The 20,634-nt window shown below is 44.7% G+C and overlaps 1 long non-coding RNA gene across 2 annotated transcripts in view; it reads left to right on the forward strand.

The window, feature by feature from the left end:
- The window catches only part of LOC138753907 (uncharacterized), a 105,167-nt gene extending 89,739 nt beyond the window's left edge, over positions 1-15,428 (forward strand). For both annotated transcript variants that reach the window (XR_011351505.1, XR_011351506.1), the window contains exon 5: positions 15,346-15,428. This is a non-coding gene — a long non-coding RNA (uncharacterized lncRNA). The remainder of the gene's footprint in view (positions 1-15,345) is intronic.
- The last annotated feature ends 5,206 nt before the right edge of the window (positions 15,429-20,634 follow it).

Here is a 20,634-nt window from a genome sequence, read left to right on the forward strand (position 1 = left end):
GATAGCAACAGTTTATTCATTGGACAATGTAATGGTATGATAATTTACTAAGTACGTATCCTGAGGTATAAAAAAAACACCACTTGCTGATAACGGCAGAATGCGCCTTCTCCAACTAACACTGTTAGTTGCAAGTGTTACAATCCGGTAATAAAGAACAAAGAACCTTGATTTCGACTCAGTCTGGTGTTTGACTCACTCATTCATGAACAAAGCAGACCTAACACTCCCCAGCACTGATGGAAGAAGCAGAGGCCTGAAATGGATGGCTTGCTTCTGGCTATCCTCTTTAAGACCCCTGCAGGGGCCGGGTGTTCCACCACAGCGCTAGAGGAAGGCTAGGCATGGTCATGCCCATGACTCGTAACCTGCTGGACTGCTGAGCCCTCTGGGAATCATTCGAGCCATAGCTCCTGAGCCTTTTGAGCGACCTTCTTAGGGTCGACAAAGCTCTCCTGGGACAGTAATGGCCAGATGTCTTCAGGCAGATGGTCGAGGAAGATGCACTCAAAGAGTGGGCAGTTGGTGTGATCGCCCATGAGCGTGAGCATCTCATCCATCAACTCAATTGGGGTTCTGTCCCCCAAGGCGTCAAGGCGCAGCATCTGAGCAGCACGCTGGTGCCTGGAGAGGCCAAGAGGCTTGATGGTCCCGTACTTATCTTCCACGGGTGAGTGCTGAACCAGGTGCTGCACTCGTTTGGCAGTGGCCTGGTCCAGGGCGGCGACCACATGGTAAAACTTGGTTGAATCCGATGAAATCTAACTGAGCCTCTGCGTGGCTGAACCAAGTCCTGAACCCAGAAATCAGGAAGCTTGACAGCTATAGTGTTGATCGAAGGGTCATTCATGTCGGGTTCAAAGACGTTTGAACCTGTCGGGGCCACCAATTGTAGCAGCGGCTACACTGCTAACTGAACCAGACGGGTTGAGTTCAGTGAACAAAAACTGATTTATTGCAGGCTACCTGACTGGTCTTATACTCCTAGCCAGGACCTGGCTGAGAACCGCGCTGGGGGACATGATGTCACCGGGGAGTCACATGGGTCACCAAGCACGGGCTTCTGAGCCCGGTGCCGAGATTGGGAGGAAACCCCCGATGGTGCCATTTTGGCCGACTGCCCCGCCGCGTTTGTGCCAAGCGGGACCAGTTCGCCTGGCTAATGGCGTACTGCCACAATCTCAACTTTATTTGCTGAAAGAATACTTCCAGTATACCCATTCCATGAACCTCACCAATGCCTGGCTGTAGTTGGTGCCCAGCAAAATATGACCACCATAGACGGGACTGACGGCTAGCCATGTGTGGGGTAGAGCAAATTACAACCATCTCAGATAGGACAGAGGGCAGCTGTAGGTGGGGTAGAGCAAACTACATACAACACGCCGGACAGAAACAATGGCTGGCTGTGGGTGGGGTAGAGCACACTAAAACATGATGGAGAGGACTGACGCCTGGCCATGGGAAGGGTAGAGCAAACAACAACAAGTCGATGGGACTGGTGACTGGCCGTGGATGGGTAGAACAAACTACAACACGTCGGACAGGACCAACAGTTGGCCGTGTGTGGGGTAGAGCAAACTAGAACACATGGGGCGAGACCACCGGCTGGCAATGGATGGGGTAGACCAAACTACAGAATGTCAGATGTGACCGACGCCGGGTGGTGGGTGGGGTAGAGCAAACCACAGCACGTCAGACGTGACCAACGGCTGGCTGTGGGTGGCACAGAGCAAACTACAACACATTGACGGGACTGACGGCTGGCCGTGGGTGAGGCAGAGCAAACCACAACATGTGGGATGGGGCCAACGTCAGGCCCTGGGTGGAGCAGAGCAAACTACAACACGTCGATGGGACCGACGCCTGGCCCTGGGTGGGGTAGAGCAAACTACAACACGTCAGACGGGACAGACGGCTGGCCGTGGATGGGGTAGAGCAAATTACAGCACATCGGATGGGATCGATGCCTGGGAAGGACCAAATTACAGCAAGTAGGAAGGGATTGACGCCAGGCCATGGGTGGAGTAGAGCAAACTACAGCACGTTGAACGGTACCGATGCCTGGCCATGGGTGGGGTAGAGCAAACTACAACACGTCGGACGGGACCGACGGCTGGTCGTGGGTGGGGCAGAGCAAACCACAACTCGTGGGATGGGACCAACACCTGGCTCTGGGTGGGGCCGAGAAAACTACAACACATTGACGGGACTGACGCCTGGCCCTGGGTGGGGTAGAGCAAACTACAACATGTTGACAGGACCAACACCTGGTCGTGGGTGGGATAGATCAAACTACAACACGTCAGATCGGTCCGACGGCTGGTCATGGGTGGGGTAGATGCCTGGGGTAGACCAAATTGCAGCAAGTTGGATGGGACCGGCACCTGGCCATGGGTGGAGTGGAACAAACTACAGCACATCGCACGGTACCAATGCCTGGCCGTGGGTGGAGTAGAGCAAACTATGACACGTTGGATGGGACCGACGGCTGGTCGTGGGTGGGGTACAGCAAACTACAGCACATGGGACGGGACCGACGCCTGGGGTAGACCAAATTACAGCAAGTAGGAAGGGACCGACACCTGGCCATGGGTGGAGTAGAGCAAACTACAGCACGTCGGACAGTACCGATGCCTGGCCGTGGGTGGGATACTCATGTCAGTGTTCAACAATAGTGGGCCAGCATTGGTGGATTCCAGTTGCCCTGATACCACTTTTCCATGGCTACAATGTCCTAGTGAAACCTTTCACCGTGTTGATCACTGACTACACCACGATCAGCAGGGAAGATGTCCAAGTCCGAAAGCAGAAAATGAATTTTCAATGATATGTTGCACTTCATAGTTTTGTATACTTGAAGTAGACTTGAAATTTGACGGGAAGTATAAAAAATAAGTCATATCTAAAAAAAGGTACGTGACAGGAAAATGTTTAGGTGATTTTTGTGATCAGCAGCCCAAAATCCATAAAATACACCCAGAGTTCAAGAAGCAAAGTCTTTTTTGTCCATTGTAATCCTTTTACCTGTCCCCAACAGTCTTCCTCTCCCTGGACATGACCTCTCCCGGCACATGACCTTTTTTTATCCCCAATTGCTGATGAGCCTGGACTTCACCCCACTCACTAACTTCATCTCCTTTCTGCACTCACGATTGTGTAGTTAAGTTCAGCTCCAAAACCAGTTACCAATGCGGTGATGACATCTTTTTTTTTGTCTGAATACAAGTGTACCCACCTTTACAAAAGTAGAGTGTTCATAGAAAACCTTTTGTAAGCCAAAATGGTGTAAAGAGAAGACACATTTACTACAATTGAAGGCTATTTTCGTAAAAGTGAAAACCCATTCAAATCCTTTCGTAAAAGCGAACACAGGTTTCTTCGTAAAAGTGAATTTTCATGAAGCGAGTACAGGTATGCCCCGCTTTACGAAACTAGAGCATTCCTAGAAAACCTTTCGTAGGCCAAAATGGCATAAAGCAAGACCCATTCACTACTTTTGGAGGTTATTTTCGTAAAAGTGAAAACTTCAAATCCTTTTGGAAAAGCAAACACAGGTTTCTTTGTAAAAGCAAATATTTGTAAAATGAATATTCATAAAACAGGGTATACCTGTATTTATAAAGTGGGGTGTACCCATAACAGGAAATGATGAGTCAAAATATTGTATGGAGATTAAGAACAATGAGTGGTGCCAGATCAACAATCTTGCTCTCAAAGTCACCCTTCTGTGGAATTTAGGAAAGGGAAGTGGAGGGAACCCCTCACCTGTTTTTATTGGAGGGACAGCAGTGGAATGAGTTAATATCTTGAACTTCTTCAGCATCTACATATCAGAGGAGCTCTCCCAAGGCCATGGATGAGCTCATTATTGAATGGCAGGACAGACTTGATGGACTGAAGAGCCTATTTCTGCTCCTATGTCTTACATGAATGGAAGTTCATTAGATTATACGACAAGTCTCCACAGACTTTTAGAAAATCAAGACATCGATGTGCCTTCGCAGTTGCCCTGGCTAATCAAGAACCTATCAATATTTCCCTTAAATTCAATGGAAAATATATTAACTGGTTGCTTTAGAGATTTGGAAACTTGAGTGCCCAGGAACATAGTAAGCTGCAGAAAGAGACAAACGAAGCCCAGTCTACCATCGGCATTGACTTTTCATCCATCAAAGACAGCTACGTAAGGTGCAAAACACCTTTATACTGTTCTCTTCTTAAAACTATTTTCATTCAGAAGATACACAAACCTGATGTTCAGCATTTCTAAGGTCAAGAATAATTTCTTTCCAACACTACCAGGTTCTTGAATATCCCCATATCACATGAACTATTAAACTCCGAAAAATCACTGAAGATGCATTTGTACAATTGACTCGAATTACTTTCTGCACTGTTGTCCATCTAACAGTAAATATTCATCATTTATTATTTCGGATACTGGGAGACTGTAATGGAGAGGCTGCAACCACCACAGGGTGGCATTGCTGCGCTTCTATTCATGTCAATCAAGGTCAAGACTGACCCCAAGCCATCAAGGTGACCCTTGCGATTGGCCCACGTAAATCACCAGTTGCTGGAGTCCAGACAGCCTACCCAGACTCAGCCCTGACCTTCACCCAACTGGCTCAGGTGAATCACTTGGCTTCGAGCCATTGGCCACAGCAACCAATGGGTCCCAGACTACCCCAAGTGATTGGCCCCCCGAATACCAGCTGCAGAACAATAAAGGACCATGTGCCCCTTTGTTCTGCCTCTTTTGACTTCTCGTGCCACGTAAGTATTGCCTTTCACACTGGGTTAGGTTGAGTCCCGAGGTTGGGTAGCTAGAACCGGTCAAGGGGTGGGGGCACGTAGTATCACCTTGATTCTGACTGTTGATTGCATGTACTTAAATAATTTCTTTTTCTTTCAGTTTTTCCCTCATTATCCAAAATGTATATTTACCCCGTGCGCATTGTATGTGTGTGTGTGTGTGTGTGTGTGTGTGTGTGTGTGTGTGTGTGTGTGTGTGTGTGTGTGTGTGTGTGTGTAGATAGGTTTGTTTAGCATTTCGACTCTATTACCCCATTTGCATCCCCAATATAAACTTGTGCTTTGTACCTTGACCTTGGTCTGGTTCTTAACTTATGGGATCCACATGAACCCTTACAACAGAGACCATTCACCCTTTTAAGGAGAATCAGAGTGGACATCCCTATGGAACAGTGACAGACCAGTGAGGGGCTCTAGGCTGTAGACCCACAGGCCACGGGTTGCTGCCGACTGTGGACAAAGAACTCAGACCAGGCTGGTAGAGACTGGCTGAAGGGGGCACCAGGTATCAGAACCAAAAGGTGAGAGTGTGCCGCGGGCTTCCTGATCGTGTTGGAGGATTGCATCTGGAGCTCGGGTTGCTAATGGGTCAGACTGAAGCCTGTGTGGTTGCGGAGGCTGTGGGAGAGCTGGAGGCAAATCCACAGACATTCAGTAACCCTGTGGGGCACTCTCTTTTGCTTCTCTTTCTCTGACTGTAAGGGGCGCTGGCCAATTCTTGCTCAGAGTGAATTTTGCCTGCCTTGGGGTAAATGAAATTTTGTGTAATATCACATTTTCTGTTTTATTACAATAAATAGTGTCAAGGTTGGGGTAGCAGCTGGCGTAACGCTGTTACAGCACCAGCGACTGGGATCGGGGTTCAAACCTGGTGCTGTCTGTAAGGAGTTTATACATTTTCCCCATGTCTGCATGGGTTTCCTCCCACCATTCAAAATGTACCAGGGGCTGTAGGTTGTAATGTGTAATTAGGTGGCATGGGCTCATGGACCAAAATGGCCTGTTGCCATGCTGTGTGTTTAAATTTAAATTTAAATTTTAAACTTTAAATTTAATAAAATAATCTTGACTCTATTCCATTTCCTCTTCTTTTTCACACCTTCATGATGTCCTAATTATACTAAATGTGTGTTCAACATACAGTGATTGAGAAGCTGCAGCAAGGCGTGTGGCAGCAGTAAATTATGCTTTAATCTTTAAAAAACGTATTCATCCATTCAGTCATTCAAATTCTGAACTCTGCTCGGGTGATCATCAGCCTTGCAGATTAATGCACAGGTGAGCATTGCCACTGACGTTGCACTGATGGGAAGGTAGGATGGGCGAGACTTCCCAGGTATTCAGAGTGTCCTGGACAGTCTGACGAAGAGCAAACCAATTTGTGTTTTATGTGACAAACCCTAACCAGGTGCACCTAGCACGAGGTTGTCTATATACTAGAACATTATTATAGTCCATAAAAGCCTGCTCTTTGCTGAAGCATGACTGCTCTGATAGTGTAGTGTGGAGGGTCATATGACCTCTCTGACAGGAAACTGGTTGGAAGCTGCTACATCTGTCAATCAAAGTCAAGACCACCCACTCACATTGTAATTGGCCTTTCATAAAACCACACATGTCGCCACTGGCTCCTTTAATCACCTGCCCTATTTTGAGCATACCTGGGCCAGCCCCACTGACCAGCAAAGGGGTACACAGCCCAACATGTGGAGCAGTTGATTCTCTTTTCCCTGCAGATCGAATCTGAGCTCTACTCCAGGTCATGAACCAGGGCCGACACTGGCGAGTTGATTCCAAGGTGTGTGCCAGTGAGAGGTGGGTAGCTTTTGTGGTGCCCACTAATGAACCATCGTTTTACTCTGTTTCGGCTTTCCAATAAATCTTCATGCCATACCTTGGTTGAAGTTGGCAGGTACTGTTGTTGGATTTTTCTCTATATACTATATTTAGCCCAGTTTGGAGTTATTAACTGTTTAGTTGTGTCCACTGCAGCTGTACTGCATGCACCTTGTGTGAGTGCAATGATACCCTACGGACAAATAAAGGCTAATCTGTGTCCAGACTCATTGAACTTTTTATTAGACATATGGTTACAGGCCCTATCAGCCATGAGCTCATGCATCCCAATTACACCCAATTCACCTACAACCCCAGTATGTTTGTGAATGGTGGGGCAAAACTGCAGCCCTTGGGGAAAACCCACGCAGACAAAGGAAGAATGTAAAAACTCCTCACAGACAGTGTGGGATTCATATCCTGGCCCCGATCGCTGGCACTGTAACAGTATTGAGCTAACCGCTAGGCTAACCGTGACGCCCTCTACCCTACTTGTTCTTTACATAACAGACAGGAAAAGTAGATGGTCTCTTCATAGATATGAAGATTGAGTCATCTCCCTAACACAGCAATAAGCAACAAACAATTGAGACATGGCAAAGATCAGTATCTGGAATGATCCTCCGATAGACTAACAATGACCCTGGTCTCCAAGGGTCAATACTCCTCTAGAAGGTGGAATTGTAGGAGTCACAGATCTCAATGAGGGAAAAGATTGCAATACGCATTCTGGCCCTTTAGTTTCGATATTTCTGATAGTAAATAAGAACTATCAGACTAGTGAGGTTGAAATTAACTTTGCATGCTCGACCACCTTTGCCATATCTGGAGGACTTTTTAATAAGAAGGAAGGTGCTATGGCTAATGAACATCCTATCAAAATACCAGATAATATTGCAGCTCTATAAACATTGTGTTCAGTTCTGGTCGCATCATGATAGGAAGGATTTGAAAGCTCTAGGAAGGTGCAGAGAATATTTACCAGGCTGCTGTCTGAATTACGGAGCACATTGTATGAGGAAAGGTCGAGCAAGCTAGGGCTTTTCACTTTGGAGCCACAGGCATGAGGGACGACTTCAAAGAGGTGTACAGAAAGCATCTGTTTAAGGAGAAAAGTTTGAGGAAGATGTCAAAGGTCATGTTTATTTTTTTAACAGAGAGTGGAGGTACCTGAAGTGCATTGCCATAGGTGGTGGTAGAGGCCGATACAGTAATTTACAATTAAGCAACCCTTAATTTTCTATAGACCACCCATAAATTGGAAGAGTAACACTTAATTTTCCATCTGGACACTCTCCAAGTGGATGGCACTAACATCGACTTCTCTGGTTTCTGCTAGCCCACTCCCTGTTCTCCCTCCCTTCCCATTGGCTTTATCTTCTTTCCCTTAGCTCTCCACCCCCTTCCCTCTCCATTCACAGAGACATCCCCCCTCCCCCTGTTTGCTGCTGTGCCCTCCCTCCCTTACCCACCTATTACCTTATGCCTGTGGGATGGTGCTCCTCCCCCGACCCTCTCCCTCCCCATTATTTTGCATGGGTGCCTGCTTAAATTTTGCTCATACCTTGATGAAGGGCTAAAGCCCGAAACATAGAACACTACAGCACCATACAGGCCCTTCAGTCTTCGATGTTGTGCTGACCCATATGTTCCTTAAAAAAATACTAAACCCTCCCTACTCTGTAACCCTCTATTTTTCTTCCATCCACATGCCTGTCTAAGAGTCTCTTAAATGCCCCTGATGTTTCAGCCTCCACAACCATCCCTGGCAAGGCATTCAGGTACCCACAACTCTCTGTGTATATAAAAAAAAGTTGGTTCTGTATCTTTATCTTTTGCTATATAAAGGACATTGTTTGACTTGCTGAGTTTCGCCAGCGTCATGTTTTTACTTCAACCATGGTGTCTGCAGATTTTCGTGTTTTGCTTCAAGCATGAGAGAAAAATGGAGACTTATGGACTGTGAGGGAGAGAAGGGTTAGATTCATCATGGAACACATTGTGTAGGTCTGCACAACATCGCAGGCCGAAGGGCCTGTAATGTTCTATGCCCTTTGTAATGCGCAAACACCACAACATTGTTTTACTCCAGATTCTCTTTGTTCATTTTGATGAGGAGGAGTTAATCAGCTCCAGTGTTACAAAGCATGTGCTCTGTATGAACAGTTAAATCTTCACCAGCTTCTCCTCTCAATTGGATTCCAAATGTCAAATTTGATTTCAGAAGTAAAACAAATTCCAGTCATTCGGCAGAAAGACAAACGTATCGTTACGTACTGTGGTGAACAATAACCTCGACATGGGCATTATCAGAGAGAGTTAATTAGGGTCCATGCCAATAATTTAACATGGCATTGAATACATATCAATTGGGTTAACATGAATCAAACAATTCAAAACATTTTTGAATAAATTAGCAGGAAATGCATGAATAAATTAAGGAATTGATGTATGTACTCATTAACAATTTGTTTTACACTTAATTAATTTTGAATTATTTTTGGTCCCAAATATGCCCTTTCATCTCTCCATTCAACCATGATTAATGGTTTTGTAGCATAATGGAGACAGGACTGTGTGTCATTGAATAAATCCTTTTGAATAATAAAGAAAATATTGGAATATAAGAACATAAGAAATGAGAGCAGGAGTCGGCCGTCCGGCCTGTCGAGCCTGCTCCACCGTTCAATGAGATCATGGCTGATCTGATGATCGGCTCATCTCCACCTACCTGCCTTTTCCTCATATCCTTAATGCTCCTACGACAGGGGTGTCAAACTCAAATTCACGGAGGGCCAAAATTAAAAACTTGGACTAAATCGTGGGGCAAACTAAATATTTATTGAAAATTTTCAACAACATCTGCATGTTTTCTCTTCTTTCAACATATGTAATTTTAAACTTTTTCTTATTAAAATAAATGTTTAATAATAATTTTGGTTAAACTCTTTCCAGAAGAAGCATTAACAAATGAGAAATAAAATATTCAATAAATAATATTTCTCTATAGCCTTTAAGCTCCTTTTAAATGTATTTTTTTTCACAAGCCAACAAGTCAAAAAAAAACAACTTGCTTCAATGAAAATCCAATCTTTCATCTATGAACAGTCCAAAGTTAACTAAAGAAAATATGAATCCAAGCTTAGCTTGCTACACTGTGATTTACTCTGATGCACCTGGGTCTAAACCAGATACTTGGCATCTCTCCTTAGATGCAAGTTCATCAAACTCTGGGGTCAGACTCTGATCTGAGGAAATCTTCAGGACTGAATGAAGGTGCTCGTCAGTAAGATGACTCCTGTGTGGTGTTTTGTTTATCTTCATCAAAGAGAAGAGTTGTTCGCAGAGATACGTGCTGCCAAACATTGACAGCATTTGAGCAGCTTGTGCACGGAGTTGGGGCAGTGTGTCGGGAAGGAACTATGGGAACTGCGCAGCACCGACAGTCATACTTTGACTTGAGCGTGTCATTACATTTCAATCAGCTCCATTTGGAGGTTGGTTGGAGCGCTTGTCACGTCAACTGCAAACGGATTGCTGAGTAGTTCAAATCTGCATTTCTGGGCTTCAAAGTCAGCAAATCGTCGGAAAAACTCCGCACGAAGTACGCTTAGTTTTTCAGCAAACTCTGCACTGGGCAACACGGCAGGTGAGATCTGTTCTTTCATAATTTGGCAGCACAGAAAATGAGCCATGTTTCCCTGGAGCATCTGAGTCTCCCACAAGCACATCTTGGTTCTAAAAGCCCTCACTGCACTGTACATGTCTGTAATGACGTGCCCTCGTCCCTGCAGCTGCAGGTTTAGCGCATCGAGATGGCTCACGATGTCACACAGGAATGCCAGCTCACATTGAAACTTTTTATCCCTGAGCTCTGTTGTGTCTTTGCTTTTGCTCTCCATAAACAGACATATTTCTTCACGCAGCTCAAAGCATCTCTTCAGTACTTTTCCTCGGCTAAGCCATCGCACCTCTGTGTGATAGGGCACGTCTCCGTATTCTGACCCTAACTCCTCCAGAAAGGACTTGAACTGGCGGTGATTTAAACCTTTGGCTCTTATGAAGTTAACTACTTGAGTTACAGTATTCATAATATGCTCCATTTTCAAGGCTTTGCCGCACAAGGCTTCCTCGTGGATTATGCAATGGTAAACTGTAAGCTCACCTGCATGATTCTCCTGCATCTTCTCCCGAATCCTGCCCACCAGTCCACTTTTCTGACCGCACATCGCAGGCGCACCATCTGTCGTTAGTCCCACAAGTTTATCCCAAGGCAGCATCATTTCATTGAGACATTTGGACACATCCTCGAAGATTTCTTTTCCTGTGGTTGTGCCATGCATGGATTTTAATCCTAAAAGTTCCTCTGTAACAGAAAGTTTTGTGTCCACTCCATGGAAGAATATTGATAGCTGGGCAGTATCTGATGTGTCGCTGCTCTCGTCTACAGCAAGTGAGTATGCCATAAAATCTTTCCCCTTCTCCTTCAGTTGTTCTTCTAGATTAGTAGCAAGCTCACAAGCATGCGCAGCCACGGTGTTTCTGCTCAGGCTCACATTTAAAAACGCTTGCTTTTTATCTGGGCAAATTACATCGGAAACTTTGAGCAGGCACTTTTTAACAAACTCTCCCTCCGTAAAGGGCCTGACTGATTTGGCGATCTCTGCGGCCACAATAAAACTAACCTTTACAGCAGGCTCACTTTGGGATTTTGCTTTGGTGAACATAGTTTGCTGTAAAACCAGACTTCTTTTCATCTCCTCCACCTTCTGGAGCTTTTGCTACTCGTTCAGAAAGGTCCTATTTTCTGTCTTTGGTTTGGCCATTTTTCGTAAGGGGTTTATTACATGTGAGTTAGGCGACAGGTCACAGATGCTAATGAGAGTAAAGAGAGGAGGTGGGGGCAATTAGCGGGCTGACGCCAATGCATTTGCAAAGCATTCTGGGATTTGTAGTATTAGTTATGCATGCTCTATACTGGCGCGGCGGTCAGCGGGCCAGCTCTAATACATATTTGATATGATCTTGCGGGCCAAATATAATTATATCACGGGCCAAATTTGGCCTGCGGGCCTGAGTTTGACATGTGTGTCCTACGATGTAAAAATCTATCCAAGCTTGTCTTTTTTCTTTTTAATATCTTTTATTGATTTTCATAAATAAACATGCATATACATAACATTTATAGAATGTATAATATTAATGACAAATGACAAAATTAGATAACTCACCAAATGATAAAACACATAATTCGAAATACATCAAAAAAATTCCACATACAGCATGATTCTAAACCCTATCCCCTGACCCAAGATGTATGACTAAAGAAAATATGTATTTCATTCATTCGTGAAAATTTGAAAATAGTGGTTATGAGAGTAATTCAAGAATGGTCCCCACAGCATTTGAAACCAATTAATAATTGAATAAAATATCTTTTTCTAAATTTTAGCAGGACATAATGTCCCTCAGCCATTGAGTGTGAGTAGGTGGGGCAGCATCCTTCCATCTAAACAATACTACTCGTCTAGCCAGGAGAGATGCAAAAGACAAAATACGACATTTAATTGGAGTTGGAGAGTATCATCTTCTCCAGTTGGACCAAAAAGAGCAACCAGAGGATTAGGCTCTAAATTTATGTTTAGAATTAAAGATAGAGTTTGAAAAATCTCCCTCCAATATTTTTCAAGGCTAGGACATGTTCAAAACATATGAATTAAAGAAACTTCTTCTCCCTTACATTTATCACAGCAAGGATTTACATCTGAATAGATACAAGATCACTTTAGACATATGAGCCCTATGTACAACTTTAAATTGTAATAAACAATGACAAGCACATAAGGATGTAGTATTAACCAGCTTAAGAATTAGATCCCAAATTTCCCTTGTCTTAAATACATTCACTGAGGTCAGCAAATTCCACAGATTCACCACCCTCTATCTATGTCCTGAATCTTGAGGCTATGTCCCCTAGTTCTAGCTCCCCCACCAATGGAGAGTATCATCTTACCTATCTATGCCTTTCAAAGTTTTATATAAGATCCCCTCTTATTCTTCTAAATTCCAAGCAGTCCCAAACAACTCAATCTCTCCTCATAGGCCAACCCCCTCATCTCTGGAATCAATCTGGTGACACCCACTCCCCCCACCTCTGCACCGCCTCCAAACCCAGTACATCCTTCCTCAAGTAAGGAGACCAGAACTGTATGCAGTTCTCCAGATTCGATCCCACCAGGACCGTGTACACTTGCAGCAGAATCTCCCTGCTCCTAAATTCCATCCCTCTGGCAACGAAGGCCAACATTCCATTTGCCTTCTTCATAGTCTGCAGCACCTGCAAACCAACCTTTTGCGATTCATGCACAAGGACTCCCAAGTCTTTCTGCATGATAGAATACGGCAATCATTTTCCACTTAAATAATAATCTGATCTTCCATTTTTTTTCAAAATGGATAACCTCACATTTAGCCACATTGTCCTCCATCTGCCAGACCCTTGCCCACTCACTTAACCTATCTATATCTCTCTGCAGGCTTTATAGATCCTCTGCACAATTTGCTTTTCCACTCAATTTAATATCATCAGTAAACTTAGATACACTACACGCTGTCCTCTCTTCCATATCGTCAACGTAGTCAGCATGGAAATAGTCCGCGGATTAGATCTCAACTTTGCGAAGAGTAACAGAGGTATCTTTCTCTTCAACTTGATCTGCTGAGTATTTCCATCAACTTGTGTTTTTATTTTAGATCTGAAGATTTCTCGGTTTTCAAGAAGTCCTTTGTGTTTCTTTCAAGATAGTATGTTTTGTGATCCATTAAGTGATATTGAGTGTATCATTGAACTCATTTCGTTAACCATGGAAAAAGCTGCTGTCATGAATTGATAGCAGAAATGAAACAAATCAGCTCCATGCATGTTCTAAGGTTTTGAGGTATCTTGAAGCTAAAAATAATTCTTAAAAAAAAGCTATGACAGCAAAAAATAAATAGTTATCTTGTCTGACAAATGCGCTGTCAACTTGTTGGCTGCGTAAAAAATTTGACCAATTGGAAAGTAAAGTTAAACATTACATATCTAACAAATTATTTCATTTAATGAAACATTCCATCTTGTGGTAATTTAATTTGTCCTAATGTAGTTGTGTCTGTCTCGTGTGATTGTAGCAAGTAAGAATTTAGGTGTATCTAAACTCCCATCTCATCGCAATAATTATGCAAATAATGACAGAATCTCAAATTATTTTTCGTTTTCATGAACTTTATTTTCTTGAATAGAACATAAAACATAGAACAGAAGAATGCGGGAACAATTCCCTCCTTCCACCACATCCTTGCAGTTCACCATGTCAAATGAAACTTTGATTCACTTCCTAGATCTTGTAGAAAAGTCAGAGATCAGGATGTAATGAATGCCATGGATAAAGGGGAACAGGTGGTTGCTGCTTCGAGAAAACATTCGATAAAGTGCTACATAAAAGGCTTCTGTGTAAAGTAAAGTAAGAATGCATGGATTTGGGGGTAATATATTTAGGTGGATAGAAGATGTGTGCTTGGTCCACAACTATCATGTTATACATTCTTCCTTCTTCTTTGGCTTGGCTTCGTGGAGTGCAGTGTGTCCATGTTGAAGACACGAAACGGAGCAAGAAAAACAAATTATGCAGAGGCTACACTGTTGAGGGATGTAGATAGTTGACATGAACGGAAGACTCTGGCAAATGGACTACAATATTGGTAAACGTGAGGTCATCCACTTTGAAATCAAATAGAATACCTGATTACAATTTAAATGGTAAACAATTGCAATGTGCTGTTGTGCAGAGATGAGGTCTGATTGTGCAGGAATAGTGAAAGGTTGGTTTGTGAGTGCAGAAGGTAACCAAGAAGGCAAATGGATCATTGGCCTTCATTGCTGTAGGGATTGAATTGAAGAGCAGGAAGATTATGTTGTAAACTGTACAAGGTTCTGGTGAGGCTGCATCTAAGGTACTGTGTGCAGTTCTGGTCTCCTTGTTTTAGAAAGGATGTACTGGCTTTGGAGGCGGAGCAGAGGAGATTCACCAGGTTGATTTCAGCGATGAGGGGGTTCGCCTCTGAGGAGAGATCGAATCGCCTGGGATTGTACTCGCTGGAATTTGGAAGAATGGGAGGGGTTTTGACAGAAATGTAAAATCAGGAAAGGGAGAAATAAAATAAAGGCAGGAAATGTGTTCCCACCAGCAGATGAGACAAGAACTAGGGGACGTAGCATCAAGACTCATACCACCAGGTTCAGGAACATGTGCTACCCCCTCCACCATCAGACTCCTCCACAACAAATGAGACAGGGACTCATTTAAGGTCTCTTACACTTTTTTCCCCTCAGTATTGCACAGTTTGTTTACATTTCCTTAGATTTTAAATTTAGACATATAGCACAGTAATGGGCACATTTGGCCCACGAGCCTGTGTCAGAAATTACATCCAATTGACCTACAACTCTGGTATGTTTTGAATGGTGGGAGAAAACTGAAGCATCTGGAGGAAACTCAAAGTTTACAAACTCCTTACAGACCATGACAGATTTGAACCCTGGTCACTGGCGCTGTAAGAGTGTTGCACTAATCGTGCGCCCCTTTATTTGCTATCTTCTTCTTGAGTTTCTTTTTGCAAGACCATTAAGTGCTAATTCTGCCTGTCCCACAGGAAAAAGAATCTCAGGGATGCATGTGATGTCTGACAATAAATCTGATCTTTGAAGATTTGGGCGAGTAAACAAGATGAAGATTAGGAGGAACTGCTGCTCTCAGAATGGTGAACCTGCTCAGGAAGGAAGTAGAGGCTGTTTCAATAAATATATAGATTTTTGCATAGAAGGGGAATTAAGGGTAATGGGGGAGCTTGAGTCCAGGCGAGCCATGATAGAGCAGGCTCAATGGGCTAGATGGGCTGACTCCTGCTCCAGTTTCTTATGCTCACAACTGAACAATTTTCCCCAAACTAAAATACAGTGCAATCTCCATTATCTGGAAATCAAGCAACAGGCAGGCTCAAGACAACCGTCAAAAAAAAACAAGGAAAATAAACTTTAAAATTAAAATAACTAACAATAAAATAATATGGAAAAACATGTAAGTTTAAAATTGAGGAAATAAATGTTCTTTGAAGTAACACATAAACCATTGGTGAGGCTTCCAGCACATATTAGGCAGTACAATTGGTGTGGCAGTTAGCACTGTGCTTCTGCAGCACGAGTGATAGGGACTGGGGTTCAAATCCCACGCTGTCTGTAAGGAACTTGTACGTTCTCCCTATGTCTGAGTGGGTTTTCCCTGAGGGCTACGGTTTCTTCCTACCATTCAAAATGCACTGGGGGTGTAGGTTAATTGGGTGTAAATTGGGCACACTGGGGTCACAGGCCATAATGGCCTGTCACTATGCTGTAAGTGTAAATAAAAAATTCAGCCAGCAGAGGCCTTGGTCAGGCCTTGCTCGTAGCAGCTGTTTGAATAAAGTTGTGTGAAACAGCAATGGTGTCGTCCAGGATGAAGAGCTGGTTGATGCCGCTTGCCGTTGGGGTGACTCTCTTAAAGAGTCCCTTTATCCCTGTTTAGTAAGAATTGCTCGGTCAGAGGCTTTATCTGAAAACTTGGTGGGGGGTGGAGGAGGAAGAGGGAGTTAATTATCTATAATGTTATTGTTGGTCTTTCGGGCGGCTCCGTAGAGGGGGAGGAACCTGCAGATGCAGCGACGGTTAAATGTTCTCAAAGAATGACTGAAAATAAAGTTAAATGCTTTAAGGCAGGGGTGTCAAACTCAAATTCACGGAGGGCCAAAATTAACGAGGGCCAAACTAAATATTGATTGAAAATTTTCAACAACATCTGCATGTTTTCTCTTCTTTCAACATATGTAATGTTAAACTTTTTCTTATTAAAATAAATGTTTAATAATAGTTTTGGATAAACTCTTTTAAGAAGCATTAACAAATGAGAAATAAAATATTCAATAAATAATATTTCTCTATAGAGGATTTGTCAAATGTTGCTAGTGTTCTGTCGAATAGTAAAATCTGAGGGCTATTGAGAATGTGGGAGAATAACATGATTCCTGAAACAATCAAATGGGTGACTGATTGTGGGCATGAACTCTAGCAGGGTTATTTGCCATGCCCTTTTTCCATTGGTACAGATATCCTTTGATTTACACACTTTTCAAGTTTTATGCCTAATGAGCTTGTATCCAGGTGCAGGTCCATTTTTAACCAGGAATATATTTATCACTGTGACATGAAACTATTGGAAGATCGTTTTATCCTGAGATTAAAGTTCATAATACTTACTCAGGCCTGTGTGCAGGAGGGCGAGGTTTGCGGGCGATCGGGTTGGACAACGACAGTGCGGGGGCATTGGCTCTCGCTGCAGGGCGGCATCTCGGCGGATCAGCGGCCCCGTCACCGTGAGTCGCGGGTCGGCCTGCGGCAGGGAGGGGTAGTGGGCAACGGACCTGGCGAGGTCAGGCCCCCCCTGAGTTTCTGCCGGACTGGACTCCCCTTGACCTGCTGAGTTTCTCCCGGAACCCCCTTGACCTGCTGAGTTTCTCCCGGACCCCTCTTGACCTGCTGAGTTTCTCCCGGACCCCCCTTGACATGCTGAGTTTCTCTCAGACCCCCTTGATCTGCTGAGTTTCTCCCGGACCCCCCTTGACCTGCTGAGTTTCTCCCGGAACCCCCTTGACCTGCTGAGTTTCTCCCGGACCCCCCTTGACCTGCTGAGTTTCTCCCGGACCCCCCTTGACCTGCTGAGTTTCTCCCGGACCCACTCCCCTTGACCTTCTGAGTTTCTCCCAGACCCCTACCACTTGACCTGCTGAGTTTCTCTCGGACCCCCCTTTGACCTGCTGAGTTTCTCCCAGATCCCCCTTTGACCTGCTGAGTTTCTCCCGGACCCCCTTTGACCTGCTGAGTTTCTCCCGGACCCCCCTTGACCTGCTGAGTTTCTCCCGGACCTCCTCCCCTTGACCTTCTGAGTTTCTCCCAGACCCCAACCCCTTGACCTGCTGAGTTTCTCTCGGACCCCCCTTTGACCTGCTGAGTTTCTCCCGGACCCCCTTTGACCTGCTGAGTTTCTCCCTTCTGGTGTTTTTACGAGAACTACAGACTTTCGCTCATACATTGATGAGGGGGATCAAGGGCCAAATATTGTCAGGTACCTCTCTGCTGGATAAAGGATACGGTTTAACCCGCTGAGTTTCTCCAGTGTTGGGTTTTCACGAGGTAGAGTCAAAGGGCCAAAGGGCCTGTTTCTGAACTGTAATGTTCTACGGACCCTGCTCTTCTTTCCGTGCCGGTGTCCCAGGACCTTTCCAGGGCAGTCTCCACGCTCAGGACCGCGCTGGGATCCCGGTCAGCGGTGGAGGAGCAGGTGAGCGCGGCTAATCCCGATCCAGCCCACGCCACTCCCGAGATTGGCGGGGGGTTCCACCCTACCTGCCCGACCAGCCTCGCTCTCCACGTGTACTCCGGGCACCCGCCGCTGGTCTGGTGGGAAGGCACAGGGCGGCCGGTGGCCAGCGCCCCCATCGCCCGGTGGGGAACCCCAATCTTCCCTCCGGCGTCCCGACTCCATCTGCAGCTCCAAGAAACGCTGTGCCACTGGGGTTCCGGGCTCTGGAAAGCTGCCTTGGCTTCCCCTGACACCGGCCAGGCCGCGCTGCGGTGGGGGGGGGGGTGGGCGGGCGGACTCGACAGCGTGTTTATAAAACCACCCACCACTACTTTTCAAGGACCAGGATTTTTCTCTCTCTCTCTCACCCTGGGACACAGCGGTTACTGTGCATGCGCTATACTGGCGCGGCGGCCAGCGGGCCACCTCTAATACATTTTTGATATGATCTTGCAGGCCAAATATAATTATATCGCGGGCCAAATTTGGCGCGGGCCAGAGTTTGACATGTGTGCTTTAAGGTTTATATATTCATGCAAATGTAGTTTGTTTAGTAGAAATAGAGCTTTGTGTTTTTGTCTTTTGTGTTTTAAACTGTTTATTCTTAATGCAGGTGTATTAGTTCGACATTGTAAGATTAAGTCTCAAGCATCCAGAAAATACAATTATCCGGCATATACCAATCCCCATAGGTGCCAGATATGAGGGATTTTACTGTATGTGTATTTATTACAGTCTGATGGGGGGGGAGGGGGGTGGGATTGAGATCAGCAGCAAATGTTGTTTGAGGTTTAACTTTCATGACTACTCATTGGTTAATTGAAGTTTTGTGTAAAGTTTCCTCTGTCATTTTATTGTTGAATAACTATCGATAGTTTCTGATTCCAATCTTAACTGATGTTCAAATTAACAATTTCTATGGGGACAGTTCCACCATTGATTAAATCAATACTACATCTAGTCAGTCAAACCATTTTAGAATTTTATCAGTGAATTTCCTTCGTTATGAAATTCTCTGCCTTATGAAATAAGTCTTTCCTGTACATCAATCTTAGATGGTGCATATCCATTAAATATCCACTCAATTTTCTTTCTTTCATCTAGCCAATCTATTCTCCAGCTCCAACATCATCCTCAATGGATGGCACAATTAGCATAGCTGGGTGCCACGGTTCGAGTAGCAATTAGGGCAACACTCTGACAGCGCCAGCGATCGGGACCTTGGGTTCGAATCCCACACTGTCTGTAAGGAGCTGCTATAGTTTTTTCTCCCTGTGTCTGTCTGGGCTTTTCCCAGGGGCTCCAGTTTCCTCCCACCATTCGAAACATACTGGGGGCTGTAGGTCATTTGGGAGTAATTGAGCAGCACGGATCTGTGGACATAGAGTCCTTGTCTACTCTCACGAAATCGCTATCATTGAGATTGAATTGTACAGTGAAAGCCCCAGTATCCAGCACCTATCGGGATTGGAAGATGTCAGATAAGTGAATTTGCCGCTTGCTTGAGATAGTGTGTTGCGTGGATTGGTGCACTGACCACTAGGTCCACAAATTTTAACATTTTACTTATATATTTTCTGCGATTTTGTCAGTTGCTTGAATTCTGGATAATGGGGATTTTACTGACTTTACTTTGTTATTGGCCGATCTTCTGCAGTCTATAACTCTCTTCCCCAATGTCAATCTCTCTGCTGACTTTAGTATTGTTAGCAAGGTTTTCGTGCAACTACATTTAAAATCTACCACAAGAACCGTGAGGAGCATGGCTGCAAATAGCTCTTCGGTCATTAAATATCTTGTTTACCTTCATTCTTTACCTTCTATCCCAGATTTAATTTGGATCCAGTTTGACACGTTCCCTTCTCGAGCAGGATGCCATGTGGTAGCTCGTCATCAAGGGCACAGATTTTTGTCCTCAGTCACAATGAATGAGTCTGCCGATGACATCACAGTAGTCAGAAGAATCACAGACGGCAATGAGGAAGCATACAGGAGGGAGATGGATCACCTGGCCGAAAGGTGTCACAATAACCTTACACTCAATGTCAGCAAAACCAAGGAGACGATCATGGACCTCAGGAAGAAATCAGGAGAAAATTAACCAGTCCTCATTGAGATCTCAGTAGTAAAGAGGGTCAAGAACTTTAAATTCCTGGGTGTCCACTTCTCCGAGGATCTGTCCTGGAGCTTCCATTTTGATGCAATCACAAAGAAGGCTCCTATACTTTGTGAGGAAATCCCTAAAACTTCTACAGGAGTTCAGTATTCTGCCTGGTGGCATCACTGTTTGGTGTGGAGGTGTCAGTGCTCAGAATAAGAATAAACTCCAGAGGGTTGTTAACTCAGCTTGCGACATCACAGGCACCAGACCTCACTGGATCAAGGACATCTACAAGAAACAGTGTCTTAAGAAAGCAGCCTCTATCCTCAAAAACCCCCTCCATCCAGGCCATGCCCTCTTCACTCTGCTACATTCGGGGGTAAAGGTACAGGAGCCTGAAGACGAGCACTCAGTGGCACAAGGACAGCTTCTTCCCCACTGCCATCAGAT

This window comes from Narcine bancroftii, chromosome 2, assembly GCF_036971445.1.
Source record: "Narcine bancroftii isolate sNarBan1 chromosome 2, sNarBan1.hap1, whole genome shotgun sequence".
NCBI lineage: Eukaryota > Metazoa > Chordata > Chondrichthyes > Torpediniformes > Narcinidae > Narcine > Narcine bancroftii.